At 41.2% G+C, this 22,347-nt stretch overlaps 1 protein-coding gene across 4 annotated transcripts in view; it reads right to left on the reverse strand.

Moving 5' to 3' along the window:
* LOC106613840 (DNA-binding protein RFX2) overlaps positions 1 to 22,347 on the reverse strand; it is a 72,121-nt gene that overhangs the window by 43,997 nt on the left and 5,777 nt on the right. For 3 of the 4 annotated variants that reach the window (XR_006756923.1, XM_045687543.1, XM_014216502.2), the window contains exon 2: positions 12,466 to 12,618. The exons of the other annotated variant lie outside the window; for it this stretch is intronic. The gene's annotated coding sequence lies outside the window, so the exon portion shown is untranslated. The remainder of the gene's footprint in view (positions 1 to 12,465; positions 12,619 to 22,347) is intronic. 4 annotated transcript variants of the gene reach the window in all.

The following is a 22,347-nucleotide window of genomic DNA, read 5'->3' on the forward strand; positions in this document are numbered from 1 at the left end:
GAACCTGGGACTAAACACCTCCCTCTGCAACTGGATCCTGGACTTCCTGACGAGCCACCCCCAGGTGGTAAGGGGTGCGTGCTCAGTCCCCTCCTGTGCTCCCTGTTCACGCATGACTGCGTGGCCAAGCACAACTCCAACACCATCAAGTTTGCCGATGACAACAGCGGATCACCGAAAACGATGTCAGAGACCTGGCCGTGTTGCACCAGGACAACAACCTCTCCCTCAACGTGACCAAGACAAAGGAGATGATTGTGGATTACCGGAAAAGGAGGACCGAGCATGCCAGCTGTATGCATCACTGCCTGGTATGGCAACTGCTCGGCCTCCGACCACAAGGTACTACACAGAGGGTAGTGCGTACAGCCCAGTACATCGCTGGGGCCAAACTTCCTGCCATCCAGGACCTCAATACCAGGCGGTGTCAGAGGAAGGCCTTAAAAATGGTCAAAGACTCCAGCCACCCAAGTCATAGACTGTTCTCTCTGCCACCGCACAGCAAGTGGTACCAGAGCGTCAAGTCTAGGTCCAAAAGGCTTCTTAACAGCTTCTACCCCCAAGCCATAAGACTCCTGAACAGATAATCAAATGGATACCCAAACTATTTGCATTGCTGCTACTCTGTTTATTATCTATGCAGTCACTTTACTTCTACCTACATATTACAGTACCGCAAATACCTCGACTAACTGGTGCCCCCGCACATTGACTCTGTACCAGTACCCCCTGTATATAGCCTCGCTATTGTTATTTTACTGCTGCTCTTTAAAGTACTTGTTAATTTTATCAATTTTTTACTTTTTTTAACTGCATTGTTGGTTAAGGGCTTGTAAGTAAGCATTTCACTGTTGTAGTCGGGGGCGCGTGATAAATAAAATGTGATTTTAATCAAAACGCTCTCTGTGGCCAACAAAACCTTCTGCCGGTTTCTGAAGCCAATGTGGCAAGTTGCGCAAGCTAGCTAGCTGCAGTGTCAACCATGTAGCTTGCTAACGTTAGCTAGATCAACCGGTCAGTCCAGCGCAGCACCCTCCCAATCCATTGCTCTCCCTTTCACTCGGTGTGTGTGTGTGTGGTGTCTAAATGCTATTCTGTTTTTATGACAAGAACTATAAAGCACATGTCACACAGTCAGTGTATCATCTCAGTAGGCTTTTTGTGCCACATACTAGAAATACATTGAGTGCGTGTCTTTATTTACAGCTTGTAGCGGCACAACCTAGGGTGAGAAAAATAGGCCAGCCAAGAAAATAAATACCCTTCAGTGGAAAGGAGAGGTTCACAAGAGAAGGCGGCTAAATCTTACCTTGGCAAGAAAAATATGATTTAGTCAACTTTGGCAATTGAGTTCTGCACTGATTGATTATTTATTACCAACATTCTTACCTGAATACCTACATTGATGTTTAATTACATGCTGAAATGTGTCATGATTGATAGTGAAATTGATATTATTGTAATAATTACCTGACTCCTTGATATTTCTTTGAGTGAAAAATGAAACATCACACTTGTAAGTCTTTTTAGTACGCATTCACCATCACATGTACTTTAAATTATATTGTGAAATACATTTTCATTAATGCTATTGGAATAATTTTACAATTTCAATGTCGAGTACCATTTACTTTATGAAATTAAGCACATTGATATATATTAAGTCAACTTTGAATAAGACCGTCATTTAAATTGTACAGCCTACAGATTGTTTGATGTCAGTCTTCATTGGAAACTACCTGTGCTGGAGGACATCTGCAAGACGGTGCTGGCAGGCTTAAATATTCAATTAATTGCACTAAGTTGTCCTTTTTGTGTGCTGTCACAGTTTATCAGAAAGTAACAAATTACCATACTAAATTTGTAACTAGTACTTAGTTCTGACCAAATACTTTTTTTCTCAAGTAGTTTCTTAAGAGGGTTACTTTTACTTGAGTAAATTACAATTAAAGTATAGATTTTCAGTACTCTACCCACCTCTAGAAATTCTACATAGCCTAACTATAAAATGTGGGCTAGCATCCACACTGGAGAAAAGTGTATCATTCTACAGTAGGCCCACATCTGTCAATCAACTGATTGCCCAAAATCAGCTCATCAACTCAGCCAGGGAAACACAGTAGCCTATTATTAGTTTTCACACCTTTCATTATGTAACAATGGATAGGCTAACGGTTAGCCTACAGAATGTAGCCTAATGGAAAATAAACCAAAGTAACAGGCGGCCTATTGCAACCATCAAAGGCACTAGATTATTGAAAGCTGATGTCTCGTTAAACCATCCTAGGCACACAGCTGATCTCAATTGCAACCATTATTGGTCACCTCATTACCGCTCACTAAAAAGATGTTGGTGTTAACTTAGTTAGAGATATATACATAATGACGAGATGCTCATGTCTCCGCCCTAATAATAAGGGTTGGGAAGTATCCAGATTTTCATACCGTTTCTGTACCAAACCGGGGTATCCGGTATTACCGAATGTGCACACAGGGGGCGCTATAATTTAATAAAAAAAACATACATACATACATACATACATACATACATACATACATACATACATACATACATACATACATACATACATACATACATACATACATCCATACATACATACATACATACCATACATACATACCATACTTTTTATTTTATGTATACACAACAGGGATCCTGGTCCAGGAGCGGACTGAATGTCTCGGCTGTAACCAAGAAGGGAGGTGACCAAGACTATTTGCACTGCCTCCCCTCCTTTAGGCTGCTGCTACTCTTATTAAGCATAGTCACTTTAATAACTCTACCTACATGTACATATTACCTCGACTAACCAATGCCCCCACACATTGATTCTGTACTGGTACACCCTGTATATAGCTTCACTATTGTTATTTTACTGCTGCTCTTTAAACATTTGTTACTTTTCTTTTTTTAAACTGCATTGTTGGTTAAGGGCTTGTAAATAATAATTTCACTGTAAGGTCTACACCTGTTGTAGTCGGCACATGTGACAAATATAATTTTATTTGATCTGTGTACATGCATGCATGTATGAGATATATTATATGATAGACAGAGCCCTAAAATTGAATGTTCCAGTAATAGGACCTAGGCCTAGCGTTTAAAATCGAGCGAGATAATATTATTTGATAGCAGGCTTGATCCCAATGACTCGACTGCCCCCTGCATGGAGAGAAAGAGTACGTGTAATTTTGAAGTAATCATGAAGCTCATTTGAATTTCCTGATGCCGCAGGAAAATTCTCTGCGAGAAAAGAGGGATCAAGTTAAAATAGACCTACAGATGTTGGCTCTTAACAATGAAACGGTTGTCTCAATTCAATTATCTGTGACATTTCTACACACACACACACACACACACACAAAGCATAGACCATGACATTTGAAATTCAATAAAACAAACTTTTGAATATAGTTCTGACATAGACCCCATAAAAATACATACCGTAGTAGCCTACACGGCTTCACGCCTTTGCTGTTAATGTCAGCCAATCAAAGCAGCACTGTCTACAGTCGGTGACTCCATGTGTAGTAAGCAACATGGGAGATTTCTAATCAAGGCAAAATGGAATTACAACTACTGAATTAAATTTGTTAAATGAGAAGGAGTAGGCTTCAATTACTAGCAACCATCAGGTAGGCTGTTTAATCTGAATGGAGTGCTGTAGACAAGGACAGGAAACGCAGCAAAATAGCCTCAATTACATTTAGCTGGTAGCTGGCCATCTTCTTTACATCGATTTGATGCAGTCAAGACAAGCACTACCAGATGGGATGGTAGACAACCTATGGAATCTACAAGTTTGTCTAACTACTGCAAGTCTGTATCTCTCCTGTGTAAAACTCACCGACCCCTGCCAAATCACACTGCTGCAAGCAAGCGGCACCCAAGCCAGTTTCAAATGTTTTTTTTACATGCATTTCGACTATCCATATATCCCGCAAAAATATAATATTACTCTAATGAAATTATGTCAAATACCCATCTCAAAACTGAATGCATCTGAGAAGTTAAACACATGAAACTTTGATAAACTTGATACAGATAATGAATGCAATATCTACCATATTAAAACTGAACATATACAGTACTAGTCAAAAGTTGACACACCTACTCATTCAAGGGTTTCTTTATTTTTACTATTTTCTACATTGTAAAATAATAGTGAAGACATCAAAACTATGAAATAACACATATGTAACAAACAAAAAAGTTCAAATCAAAATGTTATATTTGAGATTCTTCAAAGTAGCCTCCCTTTGCCTTGACAGCTTTGCACACCCTTGGCATTCTCTCAACCAGCTCGACCTGGAATGCTTTTCCAACAGTCTTGAAGGACTTCCCACATATACTGAGCACTTGTTGGCTGCTTTTCCTTCACTCTGCGGTCCAACTCATCCCAAACCATCTCAATTGGGTTGAGGTCAGGGGATTGTGAAAGCCAGGTCATCTGACGCAGCACTCCATCACTCTCCTTCTTGGTAAAATATCCCTTACACAGCCTGGATGTGTTGGGTCATTGTCCTGTTGAAAAACAAAATGATAGTGCCACTAAGCGCAAACCTGATGGGATGGCGTATCGCTGCAGAATGCTGTGTTAAGCACACTTGGCCGTGCTGGTTTGAATTCTAAATAAAATCAGACAGTGTCACCAGCAAAGCACCCCCACACCTCCTCCTCCAGACTTCACAGTGGGAACCACACATGCAGAGATCATCCGTTCACCTACTCTGCGTCTCACAAAGACACGGCAGTTGGAACCAACAACCTCAAATTGGACTCATCAGACCAAAGGACAGATTGCTCATGTTTCTTGGCCCAAGCAAGTCTCTTCTTATTGGTGTCCTTTAGTAGTGGTTTCTTTGCAGCAATTCAACCATGAAGGCCTGATTCACACAGTCTCCTCTGAACAGTTGATTTTGAAATGTGGCTGTTACTTGAACTCTGCATTTATTTGGGCTGCAATTTCTGAGGCATGTAACTCAAATGATCCTCTGCAGCAGAGGTAACTCTGGGTCTTCCTTTCCTGTGGCAGTCCTCATGAGAGCCAGTTTCATCATAGCACTTGATGGTTTTTGCAACTGCACTTGAAGAAACTTTCAAAGTTCTTGAAATGTTCTGGATTGACTGACCTTCATGTCTTAAAGTAATGATATACTGTCATTTCTCTTTGCTTATTTGAGCTGTTCTTGCCATAATATGGACATGGTCTTTTACAAAACTCTTCTGTATTACCACCCCCCCCCACACACACACACCTTGTCACAACAACTGATTGGCTGAAACGCATTAAGGAGGAAATAAATTCCACAAATGAACGTTTAACAAGGCACACCTGTTAATTGAAATGCATTCCAGGTGATTACCTCATGAAGCTGGTTGAGAGAATGCCAAGAGTGTGTAAAGCTGTCATCAAAATGTATTTTGATTTGTTAAATACTTTGTTATTTCATAGCTGATGTCTTTACTATAGTTCTACAATGTAGAAAATAGTAAAAAATAAATTAACCTTTGAATGAGTAGGTGTGTCCAAACTTAACTGGTACTGTACATATTCAAACTGTATTATATTACACTTAAACTTGAATGCAATTTTAATTAGATTATTTTAATTATAATTCATTTTTCAATTTGCGCATTACAAATTCAAATATTAAATTCTAACACGAATAAAAAATTATGGAATTCAAATACAATCAGTTGGAACTGAAATCAAAATCAAATACAATTTCTGTTGCCACTGAAATCGCTACTTAGACATGCCACTGCCATTACTTATTCAATCAGTTGCCAGGAGGAGCAGACTTAAGTGTAACTGCCAGTGTTTTAACAACATGAAATCTTAGTAAAAATCTGTTCACATACACCCCCAGGAAAAATGGCATTTTCTGACATGAGAGCACTTAGATATGGTAATTTTCACATTTTCATAAAATCAAAGAATGTTTGGGAACGACGTAGAGTAAGGCCTTTGTGAAAATTCTATAGCGTGTGTTTGGACAATTAGTAGACACTGTAGTAAATACAACCTAATAAAAACATCTGTCTCGTCCAAGACCGGAGTCTAAGCAGACCGGTGTGCCAGAGCCAATTAGAGCTACAAGACAAATAAGCCATTTACCACACAGGCCTGCCATCATTCACTTTGAACTAGACTGTATATTAACAGGCAGTAGCAACAGCGCAACTTCAGATCATTAGAACACATTCGCCAAAGCCACAAAATAAACCTGAATGGATTTCTGAAAATACCACAGGAGTCTTCTTACATTTGGGAAATTTTACAGTTCTATTGATCAAATAAATCAAATCTTACTGGTCACATACACATGGTTAGCAGATGTTAATGCGAGTGTTGCGAAATGCTTGTAATTATTATTATTTTTTTAATTAACATTTAAAAAAAAAATTAAACTCATGGGAAGGTAGGCTCTCACACTCAATTACGCACATCAACAACAAGATCAACAACTAATGCTAGCGAGAACGAGATGAGCTAAAATCTAACCAGGGAACATTAGATAAACCCTCAAACTTTTTCAGCTAATTGGCCATCAAAATTGCACTGATAAACGATGAGCAGGATACTATTCCCCATTCTTCTGCAGCTTGCCTGCCAATGCATGCTTGTCCGCCAATGCATGCTTGTCCCAACCCACGTTTTGACAACAGAATGGGAACTTGCCCGCCCGCCCATTTGATCGACGCCAAATACATTTGATTGACAACTAAGGGTGCGTTCGTAAATTGCCTCCAGTGTGTCAAAATGCACTCTGGGTGGTTCAATAATTCAGAGCGTACACTGCACTATAGACAGTGGCAGAGGCAGAAATCCCAGGGGGGGGGAGAGACACACGACCCCCCCCCCCATCCTGGGAAAAATATGATTTGTCCCCCCCCAATATATCACTGAAACATAACTATGTCATTTAAATAATATTAATAATACGCAATGAAAGCAATTGTGCTGATTATAGACACTTAATAGCGCGTTAAGTTTCAAAAGATTGCGACCCCCCCACCCTTTGCCTCACAATGGTTTGATCCACTGCCAGTTCCTTAGTTGGCAAGGTAACAGAGGGGTCGCGTCTACTGTCTGAAAGGCACTCAATGAACGTAACTGACGTGAGGTTAATCCAGTCAATCACGCACACACACTAGCTGAATATGCAGAGCTAGCGCGCAAATATTAATTATTAAGCTAGCTAGTACCTATTCCATTTATGTAGCGTCGTCAAAGATGGAATCTTTGCTATGGTCAATTTATTCCAAGATCAGCATGCAGATGATGTAAGTTAGTGCTTCAAAGTCCCTGTGATAAGGTTAGCGATAAACTGAAGTCCAAACTGAACAGAACTACACTCTCTACTACCATTGTCTTAAATATATTTAATGGTCTCGTTGCAAAAGCTAAATTGTCGCAAGGGAACTTTTATTTACTTATTTTATTTCACCTTTATTTAACCCGGGTAGCAAAGATTATAGCAAACACCACTGAAACGGAATTGGTGCTCGCTAGCTTTGCAAATTCAGCTATTGTTGGAAGCCAGCCAATATGAAACAAACTATTAAAATTACAAAAGGTTGCAGCATATGTTGTGTAAATGGCGAACTCATACAGCTGTCAACTCTTGTCATTTTAATCCGTTTCACATTTGCTAGCTACCTTTTAGATCGAAGCCCAAATAGATGATGATAGAAGCCCATCTCCTACTGTAAATAACCTACACACTGGTGTGTGTGTGTGTGTGTGTGTGTGTGTGTGTGTGTGTGTGTGTGTAGCCAGCCAGGTAGAAAAATGGCAGAAAAATAAAAGACGGACATCAGAGTATTTTTCAGTACACCAAAACGCAAAGTAAGAACCCTAGTAGCCTAATATCTCAAAGACTAGTTGATAAAATGTTCATAAGAAAGAAATGAAATTCTAATGGAAATGTTTCACAATGATGTCATTAGGCAGAGCAGGCAACAGATGGCACACAGACAGCAGAGTTGGGGACAGATATGCAGGACAGACTGGCAGAGACAGGGAGTCTCAGGTAAGTTTGTTGAGTCTTTGTTTGGCAACATTATGAAAGGTTCTCAATTTTTTTTACTTGTAAAATAGGAACATAATTGGAAAATGCCATGGATGCCCCCACTCTCAACTTAAACTGGTGACTGAACTACGATTTGTTAAAGGCAATGGTATTGCTGTTGTGATTAGTTGTGTAGTTTTGGGTACTGGTAGTTAGGAGTACAGCAAACACCTTATTTCTTTGGTTCCTCAATATACATTTACCATATTACAATGTAGGCTGTGTGTTACAGCACTACTTTTGGTGTCCCCCTCAGGAATTGCTCTTGAGAAAATTTAATGTAATTGTCCCCTCCAAAGTTGATATCAGATTTTTGCCCCTGGACAGTGGATGCTCTGGCCGAGAAGTCAGGTTAATCCGAGCGTTCCTCACAACGGCAGTCAATCCCCAAGCTAACTGGTTAAAGTTGGCTAGCTACTTCCAGACACAAATGAGAGAACACCTCACTCTAACCATTTTACATACCCTAGCAAAGCTGGTTAGGCTGTTTACATTATGTAGTCACTAACGTTATCTAGAGTGTTAGTGACTAACTATGCTGCTGGAAACAATGTAATTACTCGTTTTGCCAACGTTTACTGACACCGGTCATATTCAGCGAGTGTTGCGCGTTCATAAATTCATCAGTTATTCAGAGTAGACAGTCAGTGAATTTACAAACGCAAGAGATATGCTAACTGGATAACAGTCGTTAAAGTTCTGCATAGGTAACTAGATAGCTAGCTAGGAAAGCGCTTCACATTTATTGCTAACTAACCAAATGACACCTGCATCTCTAGCCACCAAAAAACAATATACGGGGAAAAAGTTGGTCACTCACCCACTGCGCCAATGACATGGCAGCAGCTAGCTAGCGTTAGGCTCTGTGTTTTTAGCTAGCTAAATACCCAAATGGGTGGAGGATGCAAACAATGTACCCGGCCAGCTATGATTTACAAACTGAGCAATATTTTTTGTACTACCAAGAAATGTTTTGGTGAATTATATTAATCATGCATTGAACTGCATCCATCTATTCTGCCAACAATGAGTCATAACCTATTTTTAAAACCTCTAAATGCTGGTTTTGTAGCATATACAAGGAATTTTATATTTTTGACTGACATGTCTGTTTCATATCTGCAAAGTAGTTAAAACGCTGTCAGCTCCACTTTAAAACAAGGCCACCATACCAGGCAGACAGGCTGAATAAGGAAAATCCTTTAAACTGATAAACACTCCCTACATATACAATTACAGCAATAAAAGCCCCATCAATACACAGGAAAATAATACACAAAGCTTTATCATATCTACCATAATCAAAGATCATATGTAAACAGTAACACTGCTTGCATGACTAGCTTACAGTCTTCATTAACAGGCTGCTTTTAATACTGTTTGATTAGACAGTCATTAATCATCATTTAAAATGAAGATAGTGGGTGGGCAACAGGTGCTGTTCAGCTCTTCCTCTGCTCAAACACCCCCAGCACTTTAAATGCCAGTATTTCTTACAAATCCGTTTTGACACTTAAGAGACTCGTTCTAATAGCGTTCAACAGTGAGTGAATGTAAAATGCAGATTGCTTATATTCTGGTGGAAAATTGCTTTAGAGCTGTACACCAAGTTAAAGACTGATGGCAAATAATAGGTTAACATTAGGGCATGAAAACAATTGTGAGCAACACCATACATAAGCTAATCAAACAAAATTGTGAAATGTTATTTTTCACAAAAATAGGCATGTACTACCACTGAGCTGGGTGTGCCGCTGACATTTCCCCACACAGGAGGATTGGCTGTCTAGATGAGTAATAGCCTCAATGGTGGAGCTAATGTTGAAATTCTTCAATTACTTTAGGCTGGCATGTGTCAATCGTTGTCTAAACATTGATCAAATAGGGACTCACTCAATATAAAAGCTGTTTGAGAAGACAAAGACAAGTCCATCTCTGTGTAACCTCTCTAAACAGTCACAAACAACTGTCACATGAGATGGACCAGAGGGGGCTGCACGTGTATTTGTCAGAGAGGAGGCAAAATTAACACCATTCTGTAAGGGTCCAGAGTAGACCCTAGAGAAGGACCATCCTCCTTTCTCCATTTCTTGCATTATTCCTTGTGGCAAAGCAAATAATAGCAGTACTGATTTAGGATTTTCTGAATGAAGTTAAAAAGGGGGGGAAAAAATATTTAACGCTCCAGCGGTCAGATGTTTTAAAAGGAAATAATTTGTTTGTGGGGTGTCAGTTGAGTTATAAATACACTAGTAACAATCCCTGCAGTTATCTTTGGACTTTCCTTAGCACAGATATTATGCAATGAAGGGAGGGAGAGGGAGCGGTGGGGTGGTGTAGCAGCTCATAAACCTAGGCTTTGTCCTTTAGGTTATCATGCATAAAGCTCAATTAAATGGGGGCTTTGGTAGGAGTGGTGAAGTGCGCCATGAGTTGGACTGGAGAAGGGAGAAAGTGCAGGCAGGCAGCCAATATGATCTGAGCCCCAAGTAAAGGTTAAAAGCCACACAAATTCCCCACCAGCTGCTATGAGCGGCACAAAGGCGGAACACAGCGGGAGCCCCAGCACACCACTGTAGAACCCAACGATAAATGGGCTGCACTTTAAAAACAGCCTTTCTCCTCGCAGCCCCAATACAACTTCACACACAAACCCCTACAAAAGGAGCCGGTTTTCACTCAAGCAAATCACAAATGAGCAATTAAGACAATTGCATGAGTGGACCAATTTCCCTCTGTTAAAGAGTCAACCGAGTTGTGAGGGAAAGGGAAAAATGAAGAACTTCACAATTTTAGTCCTCTAAAATTAAACATGCAGTTCTATAAACTCATACCTGTTATTTGGTATGAAAATCTGGACAAGATTTAAACATCTGTCACTGACAAATCTAACTTAAAACAGCACTCAGAGAAAAACACATACAGATGTTCAATTAAAAACAGGAGCCCAGTCTTGGCTCTTGTTTGCACTGGCCCACATTGTTTGCAGAGCAACAACGGTTGCTAGTGGCAACACCGTCCACTCCCGTTTCCAGGAGCCTGTTGCTATGCAACCAACCGAATACTTCCCAAACCAAACAATGCCATCCCCCAACTGATCCCTCTCTCACACTAAGCAGAAACTTACAACAATAAATACATAAGCTATTAATTTCAGACACTGGGGGGAAGACAGAGGGCAGGCTAATTCCAGTACCATGCAGAGGAAAGATTATATAAAAATGTTAACTCCATGCTGGTTTCAACTTGACTGAAGGCAGAATGTAGTGTTTTTATGCACTCAGTGGTCAAATAAAGGAGGAATGTTTAAGTCAACAGAAAGGCAACAGCCAATCCTCTAAGCTTGGTTTACACCTCTACACTTCAAAAACAATTACTTTGAAAAACAAGCACAAATGACTAACTTTTCTAATCCATGCAGCAGAAAAGAGACATGAGCACCTTGGAGAGGAGAGCACAGACTAGTCCGACTCGAGGCTTTTAGTGTACATCGGAAATTGAAACAACCAGGCAATAACGCAGACACTTGTTGCCATTAAAGTCCTGTTTATGGTGGACATTTGTACTCCACTGCTTGTATTGCCAGCTAGCCCTGTCTGTCTGTGCACAGTTTTTTCCAAGAGTCCTCTGTTCACCATATCCTGCCCCCACACCCACCCCCGATCCCTAGCCTAGTCGTTCAGTTATATAACAGATAAATATACTTAGAGAAGGAACAGGCTTTCCATACATGCATTTCTACTCTGAAGAGAGTTCAATCAATGTAATCTTTATTGGGTAACCAATCCAATAGCCATCCCCATTGTAAAAAACCCAGGTTGGCTCCTTTTTGATTCTATTAAAAAAAACATAACCATAGCACACAGGCGCTGCACTCACACGAAAAGAGAATTAAGATATGATAAGAGATTTCCACGACCGAGGCTGTTCTTCAAGCCTGTCTCATTAATTCATGGCTAATCCAATCAAAGCAGCTATTGGGGTCTGCAGATGGTGAGGCTGGAGGGAGAGGAGGGGACCTGGACAGCTAACAGAGGAGAGGAGCCATTCTTGGGGCCTCTAAACCAGCCACGGATCCTGGATCCACTCTTTCCCAGATTCCACCTCTGGTCACCACTACAGCCCACAGCCCGTCGACACCATCCGTCACAATGTGGAGCGCACGCATGACAGACCAAGAATTATGAAATGGTTGCCATAGAGACTGTTCACCCATACACCTCCCCCAACCACCCCCACCTCTGTAACCCTTTCCAGATTTCCACCACCTACCATCCCCATTTACATCCACCCCTAAACTGAATAATACTGAATTAGAGAATAAGAAAGTACAGTTCAGAGAAGTCAACCTGCTGGAGAACAAACCAGAAGTGCAGGGAGGAACTAATCTGTTGCATGTGGGTGTCTCTCGTTAATGAACATTTATCTCCTGTTTTTCCAGCAAGGGTGATGAGAGTTGAGGGAACATCAGGTCTTTGTTTCATGCCACCTTGTTGTCCATCGAGATAGAAAACCTTTCTGAAATGAAGAAAAATTAAAAAAATAAAAACCTGTTACCACCTGGCAGCTAGAATTGAGACAGTTTTATATAGCCTAGACAAAAACAAATTCAACTTCACTAAGTGATGCTCATCAATGCATAGTTACCAAGTCAATGTCTGCAACAACAACAACAAAAAACCATTCCAATTATTTACAATGTAAAACAAAAAAAATATTTCATGCCATGGAGTTGGTGCCATTATCAGCACAGACAAATCCAGTGCCTTCGGAAAGTATCCTGACCCCTTGACTTATTCCACATTTTGTTACAGCTTTATTCTAAAATTAAATAAAACAAATTCCTCAGCAATCTATAGCCAATACCCCATAATGACAAAGCAAAAACAGGTTTAGAATTTTTTGCAAGTGTATTAAAAATAAAACATACCTTATTTACATAAGTATTCAGCCCCTTTGCTATGAGACTCGAAATTGAGCTCAGGTGCATCCTGATTCCATTGATCATCCTTGAGATGTTTCTACAACTTGACTGGGGTCCACTTGCGGTAAATTCAATTGATTGGACAGGATTTGGAAAGGCACACACCTGTCTATATAAATGTCCCACAGTTGACAGTGCATGTCAGAGCAAAAACCAAGCCATGAGGTGAACGAATTGTCCGTAGAGCTCCGAGACAGGATTGTGTCGAGAAACAGATCAGGGGAAGGGTACCCAAACATTTCTTCAGCATTGAAGGTCCCCAAGAACACCGTGGCCTCCATCATTCTTAAATGGAAGAAGTTTGGAACCACTAAGACTCTTACTAGAGCTGGCCACCCGGCCAAACTTAGCAGTCGGGGGAGAAGGGCCTTGGTCAGTGAGGGGACCAAGAACCCTATGGCCACTCTGACAGAGCTCCTCTGTGGAGATGGGAGAACCTTCCAGAAGGACAACCATCGCTGCAGCACTCCACCAACCAGGCCTTTATGGTAGAGTGGCCAGAAGGAAGCCACTCCTCAGTAAAAGGCACATACATGACAGCCCGCTTGGAGTTTGCCAAAAGGCACCTAAACAAGATTCTCTAGTCTGATGAACTCTTTGGCCTGAATGCCAAGCATCACGTCTGGAGGAAACCTGGCACCATCCCTATGGTGAAGCATGCTGCTGGCAGCATCATGCTATGGGGATGTTTTTCAGCGGCAGGGACTGGGAGATTATTCAGGATAGGGAAAGATGAATAGAGCAAAGTACAGAGAGAGATCCTTGATGAAAACCTGCTCCAGAGAGCTCAGGACTTCAGACTGGGGCGAAGGTTCACCTTCCAACAGGACAACGACCCTAAGCACACAGCCAAGACAATGAAGGAGTGGCTTCGGAACCTGTCACAATGTCCTTGAGTGGCCCAGCCAGAGCCCTATCGAACATCTCTGGAGAGACCTGAAAATAGCTGCGCAGCAACGCTCCCCATCCAACCCGACAAAGCTTGAGAGGATCTACAGAGAAGAATGGGAGAAACTCCCCAAATACAGGTGTGCCAAGCTTGTAGCGTCATACCCAAGAAGACTCGGGGCTGGAATTGCTGCCAAAGATGCTTCAAAAAAGTTCTGAGTAAAGGGTCTTAATACTTATGTAAATGTGTTTACATTTTTTATAAATTAGCAAACAAACATGTCTAAAACCTGTTTGTGCTTTGTCATTATGGGGTACTGCGTGTAGATTGATTAAATCATTTTTTTTCTCATCAATTTTAGAATAAGGCTGTAATGTAACAAATTGTGGAAAAAGTCCAGGGGTATGAATACTTGCCGAATGCACTGTAAACCAGCCTATTGTGGGCATCAGATGAAACCACAACCTAAGGCATTCCTATAATAATTAACGTATAACGCAAACAATAGAACTGCTTTGTAGCTCCCATGTTGCCTTAAATTACCATTTAGAATTTGACAAATGTAGACTCTTTCACAATATTCCAAGACATAGCCTAGCCAGTATGACTGAACTAGTAAATGGGTAAAGTTTGCACTGTAGACACCTCTTTTCAAGTATTTCAGAATACCCTCGTTTCCATTTGAGTGTCAAAAAGGATGACGCCGAAACGTCAACATAAAAGAATCGTACGCAGAAAGATGCAAAGCCCATACTGGCAAAAGAAAAACTCAACTATAGCTACTCGGTCATGAGAAATATTCTCCACATTACGTGTGCTTTCGTTACAAATCTTCCTCTGATTTCTTACTACACTAGCTGAGCAGCTTTCCCTTTGATAATGCAAAGAAAAACATGACCTTTTGCATGGTATCATCATAGATGGATCACATTTAATTTAAACAATCCATGACTAAGAACATGGAGTGGGCTAAGGCTCATGAGGTTTAGCCTAAGTCCAGACTTTCCCTAAACCAGGGATCATCAACTAGATTCATCCGTGGGCTGTTTTTTTCATGAGCGGATGGTTGGGGGCCAGAACAAAATTACAAATAATCTGTAAACTGCAAATTGACCGCAAGAATCCCAAACAGATATTTGACCAAAAAAAAAAATCAAACCTTGCCTACATTTGTGTACGAAATAGTGTCTATTATGCATGCGAATACTTGGAAACAGATGTCGAAAAATCTAAATCACACGCATATTTGTTTTGCTCAGATAACATTGGGGGCCAAATAAAACCACCCACGGGCCAAATTCAGCCCGTGGGCCACCAGTTGGGGAACACTGCCCTAAACTGTAGGAGGAACTGTTTCAGGAACTGTTTTCAACTCCATGATAGGGCAGGGCGATATGGCCAAAATATCATATGACAGTATTTAGGACGAGACAGGCAGGCAGCGTTTCTCAGCCAGTCGAAATCATGAATCAGCTGGCATCATTTTTATGGATATATACAAAGAAATGTCAATTGAATAAAATGTCAAATTTAAATGGTGTAGCTAGTTTGCAGTGTTTCCAGCTTCAGTTTGAAGTGATTGTGTTAGCTGTGTTGTTGGCTAGCTCCTCTCAACAACAGTGTCACTCCTGATGAGCGAGCACATTTTCTATGCCAGGTGAAAAATCGCACCTCATTAGCTAATTGTTATGGAAATAAAAGTCACTAGAAAACAGCGTAAACAAATACAAATGCAGCTACTGTTGTTCTTTTTGACGTTACTGTAAGTTAGCTGTAGTTGGCTAGCTAGCAAGCGATAAGAATGTTGCCAGCCAGTATGGTAATGGACCATTTAGAACGAATGACGGATAGATACAGCACAAAAAGTCTAGCAACAAAACCAATAACCAGCCGACTTGGGTAGCACCCTTAAATTTGTGTCGAGACTATATCTTGTGGAAGGATGAAATATTATGAATAAATTAAATCTAAATAACATTTATGAAAATATGTCAATCATTAATTGAATATGTTGGTAACACATTGTATAAAAGTGATCATGCCAGAGAAGCCGGTGTATGGAGGATATATTAGCACAGTTTGCCGGCCCTCGACATCATCTCGGGCATAACACCCATGCCAATATATCCTCCAAACACTGGCTTATCTGGCATTATCACTTAAATAGAACGCTAGTGGATTTATATTAAGAAGCAAAGTAAAAACAGCATCAACATTGCATTGTTGCATTGACCATGCAGACTGAATGCAAATGTCTCTTGATCACAGGAACAAATGCGCTCCTGAGTGACAGGGGTTGTGGATAGCTCTGTGTGGAAAGCGGCATGGAGAGAGAGATGACTCAAGTAGCAAAGTAAAATATAAATAAAATGTACGTTACACACGGCATATCACGTTTAACAAACAAAACATTCAAAAGTATGAAAATGTATGGACTCACTACTCTAAGTCTCTCTGGATAAGAGCTTCTGCTAAATGACTAAAATGTAAATACCGTTGTAGAAGGTGAAGTAAAAACCCAAACCGGTCTGTGCATCAATACCGGCATCGTTAAATACTGTATACCGGCCAGCCCTACGCCATGGCATGCACTTCATGTTAACCTGGTCCTAAAACCTAAGCCATATCCATGGAGGTAGGTTGACTAATCTTGCAGCTGTGATTTAAGACAAGATTTAATTCAAGGGTTTACAGCTGATTTCCAACCACTCCTAATGAACATCAGGCTCAGTGAAATTCAGTGCTGTTTTCCAACACTATCACGGAACACCATGGACTATGACTTTTCATAATCATATCCCAGGAATATCTAAATAGAAACGCACATTAGCTTCCTGTCCAGATGTGCATATTATATTTTCACGTTCAAAGACGTGCAAGCAGTACCTGCCTGTAGAAGAAAGGCTGAGAGCAGTCAAACAGAAAGTGCATTTCAGATCTCTTTTCAGTTGCGGATTATTTTTTCCAGAGAGATAGCTGAGAGATGACCTCCGTAGCTGGCTGAGGTAGTGCCTTCAGCTAGCACCCTTGTCTCTGAAATCAAGTAGCAGGTTTTATCTCCATTTCCTTACCAGTGGATTCACTCAACACAGACATGACACACAGCAATTGCGCAAATGCATTCACAAGCACTACAATAAAACAAACCAATGAGTCACCCAGTTAACTGTTTCCCATTAAACGTACAAATGGTTCCTCATGCAATGGTTGGTATGAGGACCTCTTATCAGACGGCTGTGACTCGACCAGTTTTTTTTTTTTTATCCTTACAACACAACAACATCATAAGGTGACGATCTCTGTGAGTGCCAAGTTGCCAAATACTATCCCGGCAGTTATTTACGGGCTGTTTTAGCCAGGCACAAAGGGTGTGTCATCATTTGTACAAGGACTCAGTGTGAGCATGTGGGCGTTGAATCCATGTGTCTGGAGCCTGTTCAAACGTGATTATTAATATCAGGTTAGAAGAAAGCCCCAGCCAGTCAGGACATTCTCTGAATAGAGAAACATCTCTGTTGTTACTACATCTCCATGACAACCTGACATTGGTAAATAATAATATTTGAAAATGGTTGATGTAGTCAGAGGAAGGAGAATGTGGCAATTTGTCTGAATGACAATTTGGGTTTATTTAGACTGAAGAGTTGAAGCAACCACATATCAATTGACATAATATGTACATAAACTTTGCTATTTGCATTAGCAATGGAATGTCACACGCCGAGAGAGGGTTCGGGGGCTTGTCGACGTTCTAGCTCCAAAGCGCAAATGTACCTTAAATATCACAGTAGCCTCTAGACAGTAAACATGCAACCTATTCAACTATGCGAGCAAATTTTCCATCTACATTACACTCTTGATTTAACAAAACCATTTCTCTTGAACAAGGCAACAGTAAACATGTCATTCCCCACGAATGATGCAGCGCCCCCCTTGGGCTAATTGAGATATCGCATTTGACTAATGAATTTCAGTTGATTACTATAGCGCCCCCCTTGGGCCAATCAGTGTAATTTTGTAAATGGCAGATCTTTATGGCAAGACTCATTCACCCAAGTTGTCAAAATTGGGCCACTGGTGTCTGAGATATCGCGAGACATATCCATAGTCCCCTACCCGATTTCATTGCGGGGAACAATAATGCAACAATTCACAAGCATATGTGCAGACATTTAAATGTAGAATTTTCTTATCCATGCACTAATTCAGCTGCAAGACAATAACACAGACAAGGTGGCACAGCTACTACTATAGCTAGCTATCTTGCTAACGTTTTCTTCATCAAATAACTTAAGCAGAGCAAAAATGTACTTTTACCCCTTCAGACAAATATAACAAGTACAGTAATGTTATCATTCAGTGTCATTCATATTATGCAGAGCTAGGTAGCTAACTAAACAAATTATCTAAATTCTCCTCACATACTACTAGCTTACTGCTGCTAACTTACTAGCTAAGTTAGTTAGCTGAATGCTAATGTCAGCCAACTAGCTGAACCATAGCTAGATTGCGTTTCAGCCTACATAGCAGAGGTTGGAACTGGTTCAGAGAAAAGAAAACTATTGCAGAACAGAACCGTTATTTTAAAAGCATGGAAAGCAGTTAATTATGTTATAAGCATTTTGTTCAGACCCCCCCCCCCCCAAAAAAAAATGCAACAAAGAGCCTATGCAAAGCCCCCACTCACTCAAACCCTCCGAAGCATAGGCTACTGTAGCCTACTAACGTTACAAGCATGAGTCAGAAATTAGGGATCGATTTTTAATTAGAGAAACATTTATTAACTTTTTCAATGCTAGTTAAGGATATTATAAAATATCCCACTTGTCTGTCCATCCAAGGTTGCTTGCCCGCTACATTGCAAGCTGCTCTATTTGCACTGATTGGTGAAGTAATTTATTGTTGAGCTACATGTACAAAAAACATTGAGGTTTAAAAAGGAACAAAGCTGTAGTTTTTTGGTTCGAACCGGTTCAGAACATTATTTTGCAGTTCAGAATGAAACAATTGGAAAATAATTTCTGTTACAACCCCTTAGAACAAGGTGCAGGAGACATTACAGTAAAAGGTCCATCCAAGGGCATTTTCTCAAAAACTGTAAAGAATATCTCGTAGTGAGAATAGTCTGAGTGCTTTCTACCCAGAGCCCAGGAAGCCTTCCACCTGAGAGCCTCCTCTGCCCCTGTTCCCTGTCAAATCATTTCATTAAAAAGGGCTTCTGAAGTGCAGCCCTACAGACAAATGCCGACTGCAAAGAAGCAGTAAGTAGCCTGCTCACAAATCTGAGAACATTTCTTCCCAATGACTCACAGGACATTGTCATTATCTTGAAGCAAGTTGTCACACTTGTTGCTTTAGCTTGAAAAATTAAAAACATCCACATTTCAAACATGGATTTTAACTAAGGAAAACTCCACAGAAGAAAATACCCAGAGAGAAAGTGGGGAGAGGTTGGGGGAGGACTACTGTGCCTGGTTGAATAGCTGAAAGAAGGAGCCATCATTGTGATGCAAATGTCAGAACCCGGTCTGCTGTTTGTGGCAGGAAATTTAATTAGCAGTTGTGTAGCTACGATACAAACCAGGTGGAATGTAAAGAATGCCCCTGGTGACAGAGAGCGAGACACTGAATAACATTTCATTTCACAACAAGTGTTAACATGTTGCTACTGAGAGCCAATCATGGGTAACTTTTTTGTACCTGGTGGGGCTGTTTCACAGTAGCTTGGTGATAAAAAGCCTACTTTGTGATTAACAAACAGCACTGCCTGTGTCGAAAACTCAGTGTATGCAAGACAAAACACATTTACTGCACATGGACACTTGAGATGAAATAATTTCCCTCTCGTTCGTTGATTTTGTACAAGTGTCATCTGTAAACTGAAAGGAGAAACTTAACCCCAGTCCTGCCACTTTAAAAGAAATGTTGTGTAGAAAACCACCACATCAAGATTTTCCATGTAGGCCTACACACATGAACAACTCCCCAAAGGTATTCATCATAGTCTCTGTGCCTCAGCTCTGTTCAGTGAATTCATGACACTTCTGACTGGAGTTTTGGTGCATCTCATTAAAATCTGAATTAATGTCAGATAATCAAATGTACAGAGACCAGATGGTTCAGTAAGCGCAAAACCCAATTTGGATCTAAACACCATATCTGTAAAGTCATGACATCTACATATATTAGGCACACTGCCTGCTAGTGCCAACTATTTACTTTTAAAATAAGATGTGAATCAAAGCTACTAAGACAATTCAAAGGCTGATAATAAAATGGGCCATCAGCAACACACATTGATTGAGTTCTGGCAAATGCACCGACAGTGAGCCATTGCCCACAATAGAGATTACTCTGTCAAGATATCAATCCTTTGAAAATATTTAGTTCTTAGGCTAACATTTTCAATTTGCGACACGCAGAATTGCTTCTATCAAGCAGTCCGTTACAGTTTGTGCAGGACTACTCTCAATAACTGATCGGGCAGCCATTGGCCGGGTATTGGACTGAGAGCCGGGGTTGGGCCTCATCCAGATAAGCTAAATACAGCATGAACACACACACACACACACACACACACACACACACGACCCATCTCGGGTCAACCCCCTCCCCACCCAGGGACAACTGCAGCTGTCCATTTGAGAGCTGCACTGTACCAGAGACGAGTCCATTAAAACCTCAACATGGTATAGGGTTAATGTGGACACTGCTCACGACAGGGGTCCATGTGAGGAGTACAGACAGGACTAAACCTGGACCACAGGCGGCAGCAGTGAATCACAGATGACCGTGGCATCCATCGCTGGGAGACACTGAAGCATGACCACGATCCCAGGCTGCAGGCTGTCAATAACAAAACCACTGGTTAACTGCACTTCAGTATACATGAGTGTAGGCTTTGCCATGTAGAGCACATGTGAATGTGTGTATGTCAATGTATGTTTGGTGTCCACATACTGTAGTGAGAGCAGACAGATCAGGCAGGCAGAGCAACATTTTTTTTAAATTGTCAAAAGTTACATGGTTAACTCAAAACGCATGTATTCTTTCACCTGGAGCACCAATTTTTTGGGGCTCATTCTTTTCAAGAGTACCACTTCCCAAAATACAACAAGTGTGACAACTTGCTTCAAAATAATGACGATGTCCTGTGAGTCATTGGGAAGAAATGTACTGCCTAGTTAAAACCCATTCTGAGGTTTTATACTCATTTGTATTTTGGGAAGTGGTTGTCTTTCTTGTACTCTTGAAAAGAATGAGCCCAAAAGGCAGTACCAGCTGCTTTCTATGCTGTCTCACACTCTCCTCTATTGAGCACCTTTTCCTCCTGACCTGCCTCTGCAAGCCAAAACTATGCATGCCCGACACATCCAGGGAGATAAAAATAACCCATTTAAAAACACTTGACTTAACAGTATAAACACGTTACCCCCCCTGGCCCACCCCCTCTCTTTCCATGACTTTGGGTGTATTTATACCCATAGCACTCACGTCTGTAGCCATGAAATGCTTTGAAAGGCTGATCATGGCTCACAACACCATTATCCCAGAAACCCCAGACCCACTCCAATTTGCATACCACACCAACAGGTCCACAGATTACGCAATCTCTATTGCACTTCACACTTTCCCACCTGGACAAAAGGAACACCTACATGAGAATGCTATTCATTGACTACAGCTCAGCGTTCAACACCATAGTGCCCTCAAAGCTCATCACTAAGCTAAGGACCCTGGTACTAAACACCTCCCTCTGAAACTGGATCCTGGACTTCCTGACGGGCCGCCCCCAGGTGGTAAGGGTATGTAACACATCTGTCACACTGATCTCAACACAGGGGCTCCTCAGGGGTGCGTGCTCAGTCCCTTCCTGTACTCCCTGTTCACTCATGACTGCACGGCCAGGCACGACTCCAACACCATCATTAAGTTTGCCGATGACAACAGTGGTAGGGCTGATCATTGACAACGATGAGACAGCCTATAGGGAGGAGGTCGGAGACCTGACCGTGTGGTGCAAGGACAACAACTGTTCCCAACGTGATGAAGACAAAGGAGATGATTATGGACTACAAGAAAAGGAGGACCGAGCACACCCCCATTCTCATCAACGGGTCTTTAGTGGAGCAGGCACTACTGGCACAACTGTCATTACATTTAAGTCATTTAGCAGACGCTCTTATCCAGAGCGACTTACAAATTGGGTCCATGGTCCAAACACACCAAGACAGACGTGAAGAGGGCACGACAAAACCCATTCCCCCTCAGGAGACTAAAAAGATTTGGCATGGGTCCTCAGATTCTCAAAAAGGTTCTACGGCTGCACCATCGAGCGCATCCTGACAGGTTGCATCACTGCCTGGCAACTGCT

Source organism: Salmo salar, chromosome ssa10 (genome assembly GCF_905237065.1).
Source record: "Salmo salar chromosome ssa10, Ssal_v3.1, whole genome shotgun sequence".
Taxonomy (NCBI): Eukaryota; Metazoa; Chordata; class Actinopteri; order Salmoniformes; family Salmonidae; genus Salmo; species Salmo salar.